Source organism: Amblyomma americanum, chromosome 10, assembly GCF_052857255.1.
Source record: "Amblyomma americanum isolate KBUSLIRL-KWMA chromosome 10, ASM5285725v1, whole genome shotgun sequence".
Taxonomy (NCBI): Eukaryota; Metazoa; Arthropoda; class Arachnida; order Ixodida; family Ixodidae; genus Amblyomma; species Amblyomma americanum.
In genome coordinates this window covers 65,322,040-65,338,440 of record NC_135506.1, presented here as the reverse complement: position 1 = coordinate 65,338,440, position 16,401 = coordinate 65,322,040, and positions in this window count along the sequence as shown.

The window sequence follows — 16,401 nt, the reverse complement described above, 5'->3', positions numbered from 1 at the left end:
TAATGCGCTTTGAAGATAAATGTGAAGACTTAGCAGTGCTGGACGCCCTACCTAATATTGCACAAAGACATGAATATCTACCACCATGGTACAGCCTTCCTTCAGTGTGTGACTTCACATTGACACACTTAAACAAAGAGAAAATACCACACGAGCACATACTGCAAGAGTTCTTTGCACTACAAGAAAAATATGACACTTACACCGAATTTTACACTGATGGCTCAAAAACAGAAAGTCATGTCGGAAGTGCAGTAATTCAAGGAACAAATGAAAAAATGATACGATTGCCACAGTATGCATCGGTATTTACTGCGGAGTGTTATGCCATCTTTGTAGCTGTAGAACAAATAGTAAAACAAAACATAAAAAATAGCATCATTTACACCGATTCACTCAGTATGCTAAACGCGCTGCATTCTACAAACGCTGCTTAACCCATAATAGGAAAAATCATACATACCATAGTTAAAATTACAAAGAAAAAACATAACATTATATTCTGCTGGGTCCCTAGCCATGTTGGAATTTTAGGTAATGAGAGAGCAGATGCTTGCGCTGCACAAGCTAGAATTGGCCATATAAAACAAGTTAACATACCACAGAGGGATTTTTCTAAATTACTGCACAGTAAACTCAGGAATAAGTGGCAGATTGCATGGGACGAACAAACAAACAACAAACTACATTCTATAAAACCTGTTTTGGGAGAATGGAGATCATGTACACATCAGGAGCGTTTCATAGAAGTTATTTTGTGTCGACTACGCATTGGACACACACACCTTACTCACAACTTCTTACTGACAAAAAAAGGCAAACCTCTCTGCGAAATGTGTGGCGATGAACTCACAGTCAACCACATTTTAATTGTATGCAAAAAACTGGAACAACTGAGGAAAAAATATTTCACAACATTGTACAATGAATACATCCCACTACACCCCATGTTACTTTTAGGAGATCAAGCACTGGTTGATTTTTCTAGCATTTTTAAATTTCTCAGAGAAGCCAATGTTTTATACAAACTTTAGATATAAAAAGCGTAACCTTTAACAAAAGCTCTAACCGTGTGTTTGGCGCATCATAGCCTAAGTTGCTTTTGCGCCATTAAAATCAATATAACTAACTAACTATCTATACACACACCCCCACCAATATGGCCAGTGTTCCCGTGATAAGTGTTAAATTTATAACAGTGTCTCGATTCACACAGTGACAGAAAATAGTGCTGCCTCAAAAGTTACAGATTTGTTGTCGTGAAGAAATGTATGAAGGCAGTACGGCGGCAAGTCAGATTGTCTCGATTTCCCTGCTCTCCTAGAAGAGCAGAAGCTGCCCAGGCAGGATTTTCATGCAGCCAGGCATAAAGAGTCCCGAGCTGTGGGAGTGCAGTATAAGTTGTACAACGCTATGAAGAAATATTTCGCAAGAGCAAACAATAAACGAGACAGGGCAAAAAAGAATGTTGACCGCGCAGTGTTGGCGAGAAATGGTTTATTCTGGAAACAGCCAGTGGCATGGATCACAGTTCATACAAATTAAAGGACACGTGGAGTAAAGGTACACCAGCAGACAATCAGTCAAATGATCCAATACTAAAAAAATGTGCAGGCCATCGAACAACATTATATCATACAACGAGAACCTGACCAATGTCTGGACAGTGTTCAAAAAGCAGTGCATTTTCAGTCAACAAAATCAAATTCCTGGGACATGTACTAACAAAGGCATCACTCGAAACAAACAAATTAACACTGAACCGAGCAAGAGCGAGCTTGAAATCATTCACATCCCCCAAATATAAGGACAAAACATACAGTTCTGGCTACCTCAACGCTGGCACTTCTGCATTGCATAATGTGTCAAAACGACCACAGATTGACAGTAACGCAAGACAACACCAAGCCAGTACTCCCTTTTCAGGACATCAAGATCAGACACCCATACATACCATTCCCAACCCTCATACACAAAATGAGGCTCATTCTTAGGGCTGTGTGAATGTTCGAATTTTTTTTACAGCAAATTGAATAAATTCCTGTTCAATTAGTCATATGAATCGAACAGTACATGTTCAAAACTATTTTAAACGAATCGAATTTGCTCTCAGAGTTTCAGATACTGTTCGAATAATTGACACAACGCTTGATTAAACTCAACTGTACTTTTCTGCAATTAATCTCTCAAAAACTGCACACATTGGCGACGTGTAACACTATTCATATTCTAAATGGAAAAAGTACTATTTTCACTGCCTTACAAATTTTACTTCTATACTGACACTATTAACACGACCACGCACCACCACCACCTACACCTCCTCCTCCTCCGCCCTCCCCACCCCCACGTCTTTCACATCCACCTGAACACCTACACTACAATTTGCTGCCTGATACGATTTGATGCTGATGAACATGTGCTTTTATACACATGCATACACAAGAGTGATCACAGCATGCCGACAAGCCCTCTCTCTTTCCTCGGTAGACTGATCAACATACACGCCCACATGCACACATATTTTCTCCTTTCCACCCACACACGCACAAAGTTGATCATAGCATGCTGATGAGTGATCTCTCTCATCTCAGTAGCATGTGTATTACACATCCATTCGAAGTGAAACAAGTTCCCCAATGCTACTTAAATCTTCATCAATGAAATGAGTGCTCGTCTCATCTGAAGAGAAGTTGCACGAGCCACAAATGCTGTGCACAACCGGTTCAATTTCAGGGTCCACAATCATATCGCGTTGGCATGCTTTAGCCGCAACTTGTTCCACATGAATACAACAGTTTTGCCAGCTTTCCTGGCTTACAGACGCTAGTGCTTCCGGCAGGAGCTTTTCCACTTCAGCCAAAGTTAAATAATATTTGTTGCAACTTGCGATGCATACCTCCACCCGACTCCAGACAAGTTCAATGGTGTTGAACTCGCAGTGGTAGAGTGGTAAACGAAGCACTTCGTGCCATGGGTAGCTGCCAGGGTGTTGACGCGGTACACAACGCTGGGCGTGTTTACCTTTTGAGAAAGCTCCAGCAGTTCTGCCCTCACCATGACCTGTGACCACGGAACACCTTTATTTGTGAGCCAAAGCTGAATATCAGCTTTGCGCGTAGACTTGGTATGTGCTTTTTCAAGAGCCACGCTATGATAATGTAACGTGAAGATGTGCACACCAAAAGGGAAAAATATATTTACAGGGAAACTGCTTACAGCCACGCAGCCGAACAACCGGGCACGCGAAGCCCAGCAGCAGAAAACGCACTTCGTCCTCTTCGCGTTCCAAGCGCGAGCGCACCAAGCACGAGCGTTCCAAGCACAAGCACAACCGTAGCATAACTCCCGGCGGCAAAAGCACCGTCCCGGTGCTAAGTGGATGATGGAGCAGGCGTGTGGTACGGTTTGAGACGGACTACATGAACGACGTCAGTCAAAGGGCTAGTGGACGACGTCGGAGCATGAAGATGTGTAATCTCGTAGGTCACGTCGGTCACCTGACGGAGAACTCGATAAGGGCCACTGTACTGACGTAGAAGTTTCTCAGAGAGGCCGACATGGCGAGAAGGAGACCAAAGGAGGACGAGGGAGCCCGGCGGATAGTGTACTGGGCGATGCCGGCGGTCGTAAACTGACTTCTGGTAGGTCTGAGATGCGGTGAGCCGGTCTCGGGCGATTTCACGGGCCATAGTTGCTCGGGAGATGGCGTCACGTGCATACTCTGTGGTCGAGGCAGTAGAACTCGGTAGTAATGTATCCAATGGCAGCGCAGGATGCCGACCAAACAGAAGGTAGAAAGGAGAATAGCCGGTGGTATCATGCCGCGACGAATTATAAGCAAATGTTACATAAGGCAAGGCAACGTCCCAATCGCGGTGGTCGGGCGAGACATACATGGATAGCATATCGGTCAGAGTCCTGTTGAGGCGCTCGGTAAGCCCGTTCGTCTGGGGATGGTAAGCTGTAGTGAGCTTATGCTGCGTGCCACAGGACCGGAGGATATCGTCAACTACTCGGGACAAAAAGTAGCGGCCGCGGTCCGTCAGCAATTGGTGTGGAGCGCCGTGGTGAAGGATTACGTTCTGCAATAGGAAGTCGGCGACATCGGTTGCGCAACTTGTTGGTAACGCACGCGTGATAGCGTACCGGGTCGCATAGTCGGTCGCGACAGCAATCCAACGGTTGCCGGAGCAGGACGTCGGGAAAGGTCCGAGAAGGTCGAGTCCAACACGGTAGAATGGTTCGAGAGGTACGTCAATAGGCTGTAGAAGGCCAGCAGGCAACGTTGATGGTCTCTTCCTGCGTTGACAGAGGTCGCAGGAGGCAACGTAACGCCGAACAGAGCGGTACAGACCAGGCCAAAAGAAGCGGCGTCGGACCCGATCGTATGTGCGGGAGACGCCGAGGTGGCCTGCGGTCGGTAGGTCGTGTAGTTCCGCTAGGACAGATGAACGGAGACGCTGGGGAACGACTAGCAGGAGCGGAGGTCCGTCAGGACGAAGGTTGCGGCGGTATAGGACGCCATCCTGAATGACGAACAGTTGCAATGAAGGATCTCGGCTGGCACAGTTGAGGCGATCAATGAGAATACGCAAGGAAGAGTCTTGTCGCTGCTCGTCCGCGATGTTAACCAGATCGGAGATAGCGAAGAGGCACGGGCCGAGGTCGTTGTCTCCAGGATCAGGCGGCTCTACAGGGTGCCGAGACAGGCAGTCGGCGTCTTGATGGAGACGCCCTGACTTGTAATGAACAGTGTAAGAATACTCTTGGAGGCGCAACGTCCAACGTCCGAGCCGGCCTGTGGGGTCTTTGAGTGAAGACAGCCAACAAAGGGCGTGGTGATCGGTCACTACGGAGAATGGACGGCCAAACAGGTACGGTCGGAACTTAGCTACGGCCCAAACAAGAGCTAGACACTCGCGCTCTGTAATTGAGTAATTTCGCTCAGCTGTAGAAAGGAGGCGGCTGGCATATGCAATAACGCGTTCTTGCCCTTGGTGACGTTGGGCTAGCACGGCGCCAATCCCATAACCGCAGGCGTCTGTGCGAACTTCAGTCGGAGCCGACGGATCAAAATGGGCCAGAATAGGTGGGGAGGTGAGTAAGTCGACTAGCGAAGAAAAGGCCTCCTCTTGGGCAGGGCCCCAGGTAAAAGGGGTGTCTTTCTTTAGAAGGTCGGTCAGGGGGCGAGCTGTGCCGGCAAAATTTTTGATGAAACGGCGGAAGTACGAGCAGAGGCCGACGAAGCTGCGCACATCCGTAGACGACTGGGGAATAGGGAAGTCCTTGACGGCTTTAACTTTAACAGGATCCGGGCGGACACCAGAAGCGTCGACTAGATGTCCGAGAATGGTGAGTTGGCGGCGACCGAATTGACATTTCGACGAATTGAGCTGTAGCCCGGCTCGACGGAAGACAGAAAGAATGCTCGCCAGTCTTTCGAGGTGCGTGGTAAACGTGGGCGAAAAAACCACAACATCGTCGAGGTAACATAGACATGTGGACCATTTAAAGCCGCGAAGCAAGGAGTCCATCATTCTTTCGAAGGTAGCTGGCGCATTACAGAGACCGAATGGCATAACTTTAAACTGATATAAGCCGTCCGGTGTGACGAATGCCGTCTTTTCGCGGTCATTGTCATCAACAGAGATTTGCCAATACCCGGACCGAAGGTCAATTGAAGAGAGAAATTTGGCTCCGTGAAGGCAGTCCAAAGCATCGTCTATTCTTGGGAGTGGATAGACGTCTTTTTTTGTTATGTTGTTTAGGTGCCGGTAATCAACGCAAAAGCGCCAGCTGCCGTCCTTCTTTTTAACCAGCACAACTGGTGAGGCCCAAGGGCTCGACGAGGGCTCTATGATGTCTTTACTGAGCATCTTGTCCACCTCTTGCTGTATGATGGTGCGTTCTGTACTGGACACTCTGTAGGGTCGTCTGTGAATAGGAGCTGCGTCACCGGTGTTGATGCGATGCGTGACCACAGATGTTCGAGCCAAAGGGCGGTCATCGAAGTCAAAGATGTCGCGAAAAGACGACAGAAGATACCGAAGGTCGTGAGCTTGCCCTGGTAAGAGGTGAGCAGCAATCATTTTTGCATATTCATCAGGTGGTGGGACGTCAGAGTCGCGGCAGTTCGACGAGGGTGGGACGCTTCTCACCGCCGATACGACGCATTCGGCAGCAGGGCACAGCGTGGCGAGCGACATACCTTGTGGGAGCGGCTGAACGTAAGAGGCAAAGTTGAGAACCGGAAGGGACGCTTGATTTGCCGACATGGTGACAACTGTATGCGCAAGGGCAACACTGCGTGTAAAGGGCACATCAGGAACCGGAGTAATGATGTAGTCACCATCGGGAACTGGCGGGACCGAGGAGAAACGGACATAAGTGGCGGCATCGGGGTCCAGGCGGACAAAGTCGGCGGTGCACAGTCGGTGAACAATTGGATCCGGTGGCTCTGAAGGAACAGGTAGAGCGAGTTGAACGATGCTTGTGGCGCAATCGATAAGGGCGGAATGGTCGGTGAGAAAGTCAAGGCCGAGAATGATGTCATGAGGGCAGTGTTCGAGGACAGTGAAGAGCACAGAAGTATGGCGGCCGGCTCGGTGGAGTCGAGTCTACACAGGACGACGTCGCAGTCGTATTCGGCAACCGCGTGAACTGCGGAGAAATTCGGCGGCTCTTCGCTTGTTCGAACCGGCGGCATTCCTTGATGATTGCGTCAACCGTTCCGCAGTCCTTGTATACAAGAAGGTTAAAGGCGTCATCTGCGATGCCTTTGAGCACGTGACCTACTTTGTCGCACTCTGACATAGTGGCGTCGACTTTCATGCAGAGAGCTAATATGTCCTGAATGTATGATACATAGGACTCTGTGGACGTTTGTGCACGGCATGCGAGCTCCTTCTTCGCAGCGAGCTGACGCCCGAATGGCTTACCAAACAGGTCACAAAGCTTGCGCTTGCAGAGATCCCAGCTGGTGAGTTCATCCTCGTGGGTCTCGAACCATACCCTGGCAGTGCCCGTCAGGTAGAAGATGACGTTGGCCAACTTTAGGGTCGGGAACCACCTGTTGTGTGTGCTCACGCGCTCGTACATGGCGAGCCAGTCCTCCACGTCGACGCCGTCCGTTCCGTTGAAGGTCCCAGGATCTCTCGGATGGGCAATGATGAACGCCGGGTTGGCGGACGCCGACGGAGCGGCCCCTTCGCTGGTCATGGCTGAAGAGCCGGCGAGCTGACGACCGCTGCGAAGTTCCGTGCTTGCTGTGGCTGTACCCAGCACCTCCACCAATAATGTAACGTGAAGATGTGCACACCAAAAGGGAAAAATATATTTACAGGGAAACAGCTTACAGCCACGCAGCCGAACAACCGGGCACGCGAAGCCCAGCAGCAGAAAACGCACTTCGTCCTCTTCGCGTTCCAAGCGCGAGCGCACCAAGCACGAGCGTTCCAAGCACAAGCACAACCGTAGCAATATGGAGCATTGTCCATGACGACAGTGCTATTGGCCGTAATGTTTGGCAAAAGCTTGTCGGTGAACCACTTCTCAAAGTAGTTGCCATCCATCTCAGAGTGGAAGTCAGCGTGGTTTCCCTTTTTTGCTCTGATGAAGTCAGCAGCGTCTTGCACAAATCCTGTTGCACTGCTCCCAACATGTACAAGGATCAAACAGAAAGAATGCGGCGCTATAAAGCTCAATGCGTGAGGAGCTGTTCTATAGTTGCTGCATGGCGTTGTGATTTGATGGTAGTACCAAGCCCATGAAATCTCGAAACGTGATGAGTAGTTGCTACCACAGTTGGCGCTGGGATCTAAGGCTGGTAGCAGACCCCACAAAATCTCGAAACGTGATGAGTTAGAGCTCACGCTCACAAAAATCGAAGGGGACACTTAAGTTTCGCGTTAAGTGCGTGACGTGATAAATTAATATGGGCCATATTTTCAGAATTTCTCATTCTGTACGTAACATTCGCAGATTCATATGCGTCCTCATAACCGCTCCTGGCGCAGTGGAACAGCGATAAACCACTGCCCTGCGGTGGCATGCGTTGCCACCAAGGGGACTTGTGCGACCCAGGTTGCTCTTTTCGAGCTACTTGTAGCACCAATCATCAATTTAACTTCCGCCTGCCTCGGCGCGCACTTTGTTGACAATTCGCTCTAGGTGACCACCTGCGGCCTTGGTAGTTTTTCAGGGGAATTTCACGCTATCGCGTTAAATATTGCCCCGCTCGCCCCAAAATCCGGTGTTGGCATTGACAGCAAAAATCACGGCCATGGCTCTGACAGGTTGTCCCCAGAGAACAACCCACGAGGCAGGTGGGCCACCTAGGTCACGTGACCTTGCGGCATCATCACAACCGGCCCACTGGATTCTGTGCAAACTGCAATCAGAGGCCGACACTCAGGCAGATATTCACCACCTGCTGTGGGTTTGCACAGCGCTGAAACCGACGATAATTCGGCACCTGGCGGCAGCGTGTCTCTCGCCGCACAATCCGAATTCATATACACTTGGACGCTGGGACCACATCATCGCTCACTCCCTGACTTCATTAGATCACCGAACCTTTTTTCATTTATTTGAGCATTCTGGTCATCCATAATTACATACCATTTTATGCACTGTTTGAATAAACATCGCTTAAAAAACTGTTCATCATGACAGGTGAAGGTTCACTTAAACATTGGTCGCTTAGGAAGAGCAACCTGAACCGCACAAGTGCCGCCGATGGAAGCACCTGCCATCGCAGGTCAGTGGCGCACCACTTAGCCGCTGCACTACTGTGCCAGGAGAAGTATGAGGACTCCCGAGGATCTATGTCAAGTAGAGAATGACGTAGTGCACATATCGGAATTGCCGCATTTCGCTATCCGCGTCATATCCTTAAGGCAGAGCTTCAGTGTCCCCTCCTATTTTTTTTCGTGCATTTTGCGCTCGCGGTCAACGACGCCGACGACTGATTTTCTGCCCCACGAGCTCGTTAACGCAATCCCGTAAAAGTTCAGACGGCGCTTGAGTCCGCTTACGTGCTGTGAAGGCAAAAGCATTAGTGTCATGGTGGGCGTTCGACCTTGAAGGAAAATTTGGTTTCGAGGAAAGGAAACGGCGCAGTAACTAGCCGTCACATATCTCGGCCGACACCTTAAACGCACCGTAAGAGGAGCAATAAAGGAGGGAATGAAAGATGAAACGAAGAAAGAGGTGCCGTAGTGGAGGTCTCCGGGATAATTTCGACCACTTGGGGATCTTTAACATGCACTGACATCGCACAGCTCACGGGCGCCTTCTGCGTTTCACCTCCATCGAAACGAGGCCGCCGCGGTCGGGTTCGAACCCGGGTACTCCGGATCAAGAGCCGAGCGCCCCAACGACTGAGCTATCGCGGCGGGTTAGAGAATAATCAATTCTGCATATAAGGGCATTAACCGGCAGAGCTCCGAATGGTGTGCGGTTTTGTGACCAACGCGAACTGCTAAACAAACGCACAAACTACGAACGTACCTACGGAAACTGTAGCAGTGCCCAATTCTTCCGCTTTCGTAGCACATAAGCGGACTTGTTCCGAAGTTAGTTTTTGAAACGAAAGCTCACTACGATAGGTACAGCCCGCTTTCGCAGTGCGTTGCGGGTTGACGTTCAAGTGAGCCTGAGGTAAAGTGCGGCTACAGACCTCGCCATATGTGGTCCACCATACAGTCTCGCACCAGTTCACCTTTCTATTCGCTGGAAGAGGGCGCTAAATAAGAGACTACCAAATCGAAACAGTGTATCGACAAAATTTAGACCGCAGCATGCTACTCTTTAGATCATCGGACAGTCTTCGTCTCTGTCAAACAAAATGAATAAAAGATGTCTATACCCACTGTCTTTCATTGCTAAATATAGTGACCACAGTAAGCTCCGCCAGGGAAACGTACCTCTCGCTACGTATATCCTGGCACAGCGCATCTAATGCACTGCCATTTTTTTTAATGGATTTCCCAGACTCTCTGTCTACTGATTGCATATCGGTGTATCATAGCTTAGCGTTACTGGGGCAGTAACCCCCACCTCCGCTATCGCACCATCGCTACGGCACCACTTCTTTCCTGTCTTCTTTCCCTCCCTCCTTTATCCCTTCCTTTGCGGCGCGGTTCGGGTGTGCACCGAGATATGTGAGGCAGTTAATGCACCACTTCCTTTCCTCAAAAAACAATTTTCAATCTCCAGGCGCCCGCAATACGGTCAATTTCCGTGCCTGCTACCACACTAATCGAATAACAGCTATAATGTTCGTTTGCGGCTTAATAGAATTGTAATAAAGATTTCATGGAATGCGTTAAGTGCACTGCCAGTAATGAAAGACACAACGGCCTTTGCAAAGCCGCAATAAATGCATAATCTAATTAAGACAGGCAAGTCTTCACTTCTTCCGGCGCTAAATACGAGTAGATATTGTAGCGTGCGTTGAGTCCACCGGCTCTAACAGTAGGCGGTATATCTGTGCTTTGCTTTGCTTTCGGCGCTACGTTGTATATGGCTGATTTCAGCTGTTGGTTGGTACACCTCTACGCACACTTTCAAGAATCCAACACTTCCTTCCGCGTTAAGAAGTAAGAACAACTTTATTAAATACCAAAAAAGAACAAATTACACAATTGCCACTTAAGTTCCTTCATTTTATAAGTTCTGTTTTAGGCGACAGCGTATACAGCCCGTCGGTCGAAAAGCCGTCGGCGTCGTGGCAGCAGCAGGAGTAGTCGGTACCGCGCTTCGGAAAAAAAAATTAGGTACTGCTGAACCCGGTCAGAGATCGAAAGCTGTGGTGTATCGGGTAAGCAGACGCGGCTTGGCCTCTTATGTTGACCGCCTTCCGCACACTGGACAGGTGCCGCGCCCACCCTGCCAGGTGGTGGTTATAATAATGTTTAAATTAAATTAATCTGCTTCATGAAATCGTCACCATTCAGCAAGAAGGCACCTCACCGAGCAAACGAGCCATCTCGGGTTTAACTCTGATTTTATTTTTCGGCAAAACTGTGCAGCCGCCAACACTCCCCAGCCGTCATTCAGAGCATATGTTGCCGCTGTGGTGGACTACACTGAAGCTGCTACTCTAATTTTGTAATATACAAATATACTCTAATAATACGCTGATATACTTTTTTGATTTACAAAATCCTGCGGACACTGAGTCCAAGCAGGGTGGGCGAACAAGTCAATCAAACCACAAAGAAAACGCAACACTTAAAAAATCACAATATAGCAATAATTTCTTAAAACTCATGGGACAACGGTTTAATTAGCTGATTCCAATCTGTTGATTTGCGTGGAAAAAAAATGGCCTGGCTTAGCTAAAGTTAAGCCTAGGATGCTAAGCATAATAGATTTGTGAAAGGGTATAGCCTGGTGACACTTGGTTATAATTGGTATTGCTTGGATACACTTGGTTTATGCTTGGTAATGCTTGGATATACTTGGTAATATCTAAGTATTGCCGCGCGGCGACCGCGCGAGTTGAGCCCCGTTTCTCCACAGCTGGCGTGACGTCAGACCACGTGCTTGGCTGCAGCGCCCCTAGCGGGAGGAGCGGGGCTTAGCCTTGGTGGTCGCGGCCGCGCGGCGACCGCGCGAGTTGAGCCCCGTCTCTCCTGAGCTGTCGTGACGTCAGACCACGTGCTCGGCTACAGCGCCCCTAGCGGGAGGAGCAGGAGTTAGCCTTGGTGGTCGCGGCCGCGCCAGGCTGGGCTAGGGTTGAGCTAAGTAGTGTCCCTATTATGCTTCGCATAAAAACGAAAACTTTTGTGTGTTCTAGCGAATATATGGGTTAGAGACCTTGGAAGGTGTTGAGTTTGTGTGGATGGTGCCGGCGTTAAGAATTATGAGGGATCTAATCCAAGTTTGTTATGTTATAAGAGAGAAATAAATTCTATCCAAAGCTTTCTTATACGATGCTCAAGTTGTTCAATTTTATGAACCTCCATTAAAGTAATTGGGGAGTCAGTCCTTGCATATTTATTAAAAATAAACCTGACAGCTCTTCTCTCCATTCTTTCCAGATTTTATACGCTAGACTTAGTATACGGGTCCCACACTATGCGAGCATAATCGAGTTTAAGTCTAATTATTGAAGAATAACAAAGTAGCTTAATGCCAGAAGGGGCATTTTTTAGTTTATGTCTTAAGCAGCACAATTTTCGAAACAATTTTGTGTCGACATCCTGCTTTACGATGCTGTGTGGCTGTTTCATTTCGTAGGTTACGGCTTCGTGGTCTTGATTACTGTCCGTCTGCTTGATCAATTATCAGTAATCATCAATGGTCATCAGACCACTAATTCTCGGTGAAAAGATCGTTTACACGTGGCCGGTGCAGAGCGGTGAAAAACACCGACCCCTATCGGTGCAGTAGAAATCAAATGCCGGCCACTCTCTTACAAATTTTGTGGGCGGATGCGACCCACTCCGACTGTTCCCATTAGCATTTTTCGAAATAGAGAGTAGGGTAGTAGGGACAACTTCTCTTGGACCACACAGTAATCATTAAATGCCTAAACTGTTTTGGTGTTGTTTAGCCGGTTCCTCCGGCGTTGGCTCTTACTTAATGAGCAGTGTAGCGGGGTATTTATGAAACTAATTGGCTGCGGTTTTACTACTCAACCTGGCAAATAATAATTGCTTTTTTGTGGAAAGGAACTGGCGATATCTGTCTCATATATCGTTGGATATCTGAACCGGGCCGTAAGGGAAGGGATAAAGCAGGGATTGAAAGAAGAAAGGAAGAAAGAGGTGCCGTTGTGAGGGCTCCGGAATAATTTCAACCGCCTGGGGAACCTTAACGTGCACTGACATCGCACAGCACACGGGTACCTTAGCGTTTTGCCTCCATAAAAACGCAGCCACTGCGGTCGGGTTCGAGCCCGGGAACACCGGATCAGTAGCGGAGCGCCCTCGCCACCGAGCCACCGCGGCGGGTCGTCAACTTGCTTAGATTGAAAGCTGTGGTGTACCGGTCAAGTAGACGTGGCTTTCCGTGTGTAAAGTTAAGTGCATTCCGCACTCTGGATGGGCATCGCGCCCACCCTGCCACCTTGGCAGGCGGCAGTAAAATTAATGGTCGATCGCGAGAGGCGCCCGTGTGCTGTGCGATGTAAGTGCACGTTAAAGATCCCCAGTCGGTCGAAATCATTACTGAGCCCTCCACTACGGCACTCATTTCTTCATTTCTTGTTTCACTCCCCACTTTATACCTTCGCTTACGGTGCGGTTCAGGTGTCCGCCCATATATGAGACAGACACTGCGCCATTTACTTTTCCGACAAACCAATTATTATTATTTTCGCGAGAGGCGGTCATCCGATGAACGCTGCGGCCTATTGCTGCAGTGACACGTCTCTGTCGCAACGTTGCCAGCGCTAATGCATGCAATTATATAATTATAATTGGTTTTGGGGGAAAGGAAAGGGCGCAGTATCTGTCTCATATATAGTTGGACACCTGAACCGCGCAGTAAGGGAAGGGATAAAGGAGGGAGTGACAGAAGAAAGGAAGAAAGAGGCGCCGTAGTGGAGGGCTCCGGAATAATGCATGCAACCGACATCTCTCTTTCAACACCCCCACACACCTCGCGCGCTTGAAGAGTTTACTGACACAGGGAGCTAGTCATGCGCCCTTCCTTTCCTCAAATTATTCGGAGTCTAGAACGTTACCAACGCCAATGAACACAATGAACGCCGACGGCGAGCGCTCGGTTTCGGCGGCGGGGATCGGCTGAGTGGCGTCATAGCTGTCACGTGATTTCTTTTCGGTTCAGGGTCAAACGCGCGCACACGGCGCCTCAGGGAAGAAGCTGCGGAGGAAAGTAAAGCTTTCGCTATAAAAATTCGAAGGGGACATTGGAGCTTTGTGTTAAGTGCGGGACGTGATAATTTAATATGGGTTAATGATCATATGTTTTGAATTGGTCATTCTGTACATAACATTCATAGATTCCTACGCGTCCTCATAACCGCTCTTGGCTCAGTGGAAGTTCATAGCGAATGTCCGGACCCCGTTGAATATCTGTTACGGGTCCAATTGGACTTATTTTTGGAAATGTGGCGGAAAGTTTGAAGGTTGCTTCACTTCCGTCACCGGTTGGCCCGGTATTGCACTGCCTCCGGGATTGGCCTGGGGCATTATAGCGGGCGTCTTTTCTATCCTATCTTTAAACTCTCCTACTTTCTGCACGTGGTAGCGATTGTGGCTCAGCTTGAGCCAGTGGGCAGGCCTGTGCACTTTCCTTTAAATTTTTCCAGGCAACAACAGAAGACAGCGATGGGCCACTGCCCAGCGGTGGCATGCGTTGCCACAGGTGAGGCTTGTGCGATGCAGGTTGCTGTTTTCGAGCTACTTGTAGCAACCAATCATCAATTTATCTGCCGCATGCCTCGACGCGCAGTTTGCTGACTATTCACTGGGCAGGTTGCGACAACGAGAGAGAATGTTAGGCGACCTGGGTGACCACCTGCGACCTTGGTAGTTTTTCAGGGGCTTTCAACGCTATCGCGTTAAATGCCCCGTTCGCCAGGAAATCCGGTCTCGGTATTGACAACCAAAATCAGGGGCATGGCTCTGGCTGTTAGTCCCCCGAGAACAACCAATGAGGCAGATGGGCCACTTAAGTCACGTGACCTTGCGGCATCATCACAACCTGCCCACTGGATTGTGGGTAAACTGCAATCAGAGGCCGACACTGAGGCAGATATTCACCACCTGCTATGGGTTTGCCCAGAGCAGAAACCGACGATAATTCGGCACCTGGCGGCAGCAGGTCTCTCGCCGCGCAATCCTAATACATATACTGCTTGAACGCTGACACCACATCATCGCTCACTCCCTGACTTCATTAGATCACCGAACCTTTTTTCATTTATTTGAGCATTCTGGTCATCCATAACTACATACCATTTTATGCACTGTTTCAATAAACATCGCTTAAAAAACTGTTCACCATTACAGGTGAAGGTTCACTTAAACATTGGTAGCTTAGGAAGAGCAACCTGAACTGCCCAAGTACCACCGACGGGAGCACCTGCCATTTCAGGTCAGTGGCGCGCCATTTGGCCGTTGCACTACTGTGCCAGGAGAAGTATGACGACTCCCGACGATCTATGTCAAGTAGAGAATGACGTAGTGCACATATCGGAATTGCCGCATTTCGCTATCTGCGTCATATCCTTAAGGCAGCGCTTCATTGTCCCCTCCTATTTTTTTTTTCGTGCATTTTTCACTGACGGCCAACGACGCCGACGACTGATTTTCTGCCCCACGAGCTCGTTAACGCAATCCCGTAAAAGTTCAGACGGCGCTTGAGTCCGCTTACGTGCTGTGAAGGCATTACTGTCATGGTTGGCGTTCGACCTTGAAGGAAAATTTGGTTTCGAGGAAAGGAAACGGCGCAGTAACAAGCTGTCACATATCTCGGCCGGCACCTTAAACGCACCGTAAAAGGAGCAATAAAGGAGGGAATGAAAGATGTAAGGAAGAAAGAGGTGCTGTAGTGGAGGGCTCCGGAATAATTTCGACCACCTAGGGATCTTTAACGTGAACTGGCATCGCACAGCACACGGGCGCCTTTTGCGTTTCGCCTCCATCGAAACGAGGCCGCCGCGGTCGGGTTCGAACACGGGTACTCTGGATCAGTAGCCGAGGGCCCTAACCACTGAACCACCGCGGTGAGTTAGAAAATGACCATTTCTGCATATATGGGCATTAACCCACAGAGCTCCGAAAGGTGTGCCGTTTGCTGACCAACGCGAACTGTTACACAAACGCACAAACCACGCACGCACCAACGGAAACTGTAGTAGTGCCGAATTCTTTCGCGTTCATAGCTCGTAAGCAGCCTTGTGCCCGAGGTAGTTTTTGAAAAGAAACCTTCACTACGCTAGGCAAACCCGCTTTCGCCGTGCGTTGCCGGTTTACCTTCAAGTGAGCCAGATGTGAAGTTTGGCTGCTGGCCTCGCCTTATGTAGTCCACCCTATAGTGTCACACCAGTTTTTTTTCGCTGGTAGAGGGCGGTAGAATAAGCCACAGCTTTAATTGGGTGACCAACCACTCGCGATGAACCGTTAATTTTACTGCCACCTACAAGGGTGGCACGGTGGGCGCGCTGCCTATTCATTGTGTGAAACGCACGCAACGTTACACATGCCAAGCTGCATCCGCATGTCCATGCACAACAGCTTTCTCGCTCTTTAACCGGGTTTAGCTGTAGCTAAGCAGCAGCTACTTTTTTGATGGATTTCCCAGACTCTCTGTCTGCTGATGTCGTATCGGTGTATGATAGCTTAGAGTTACCAGGGAAGGCACCCGCACCTCCACTACTTCACCATCGCTACGGAACCACCACTTTCCTGTCTTCTTTCA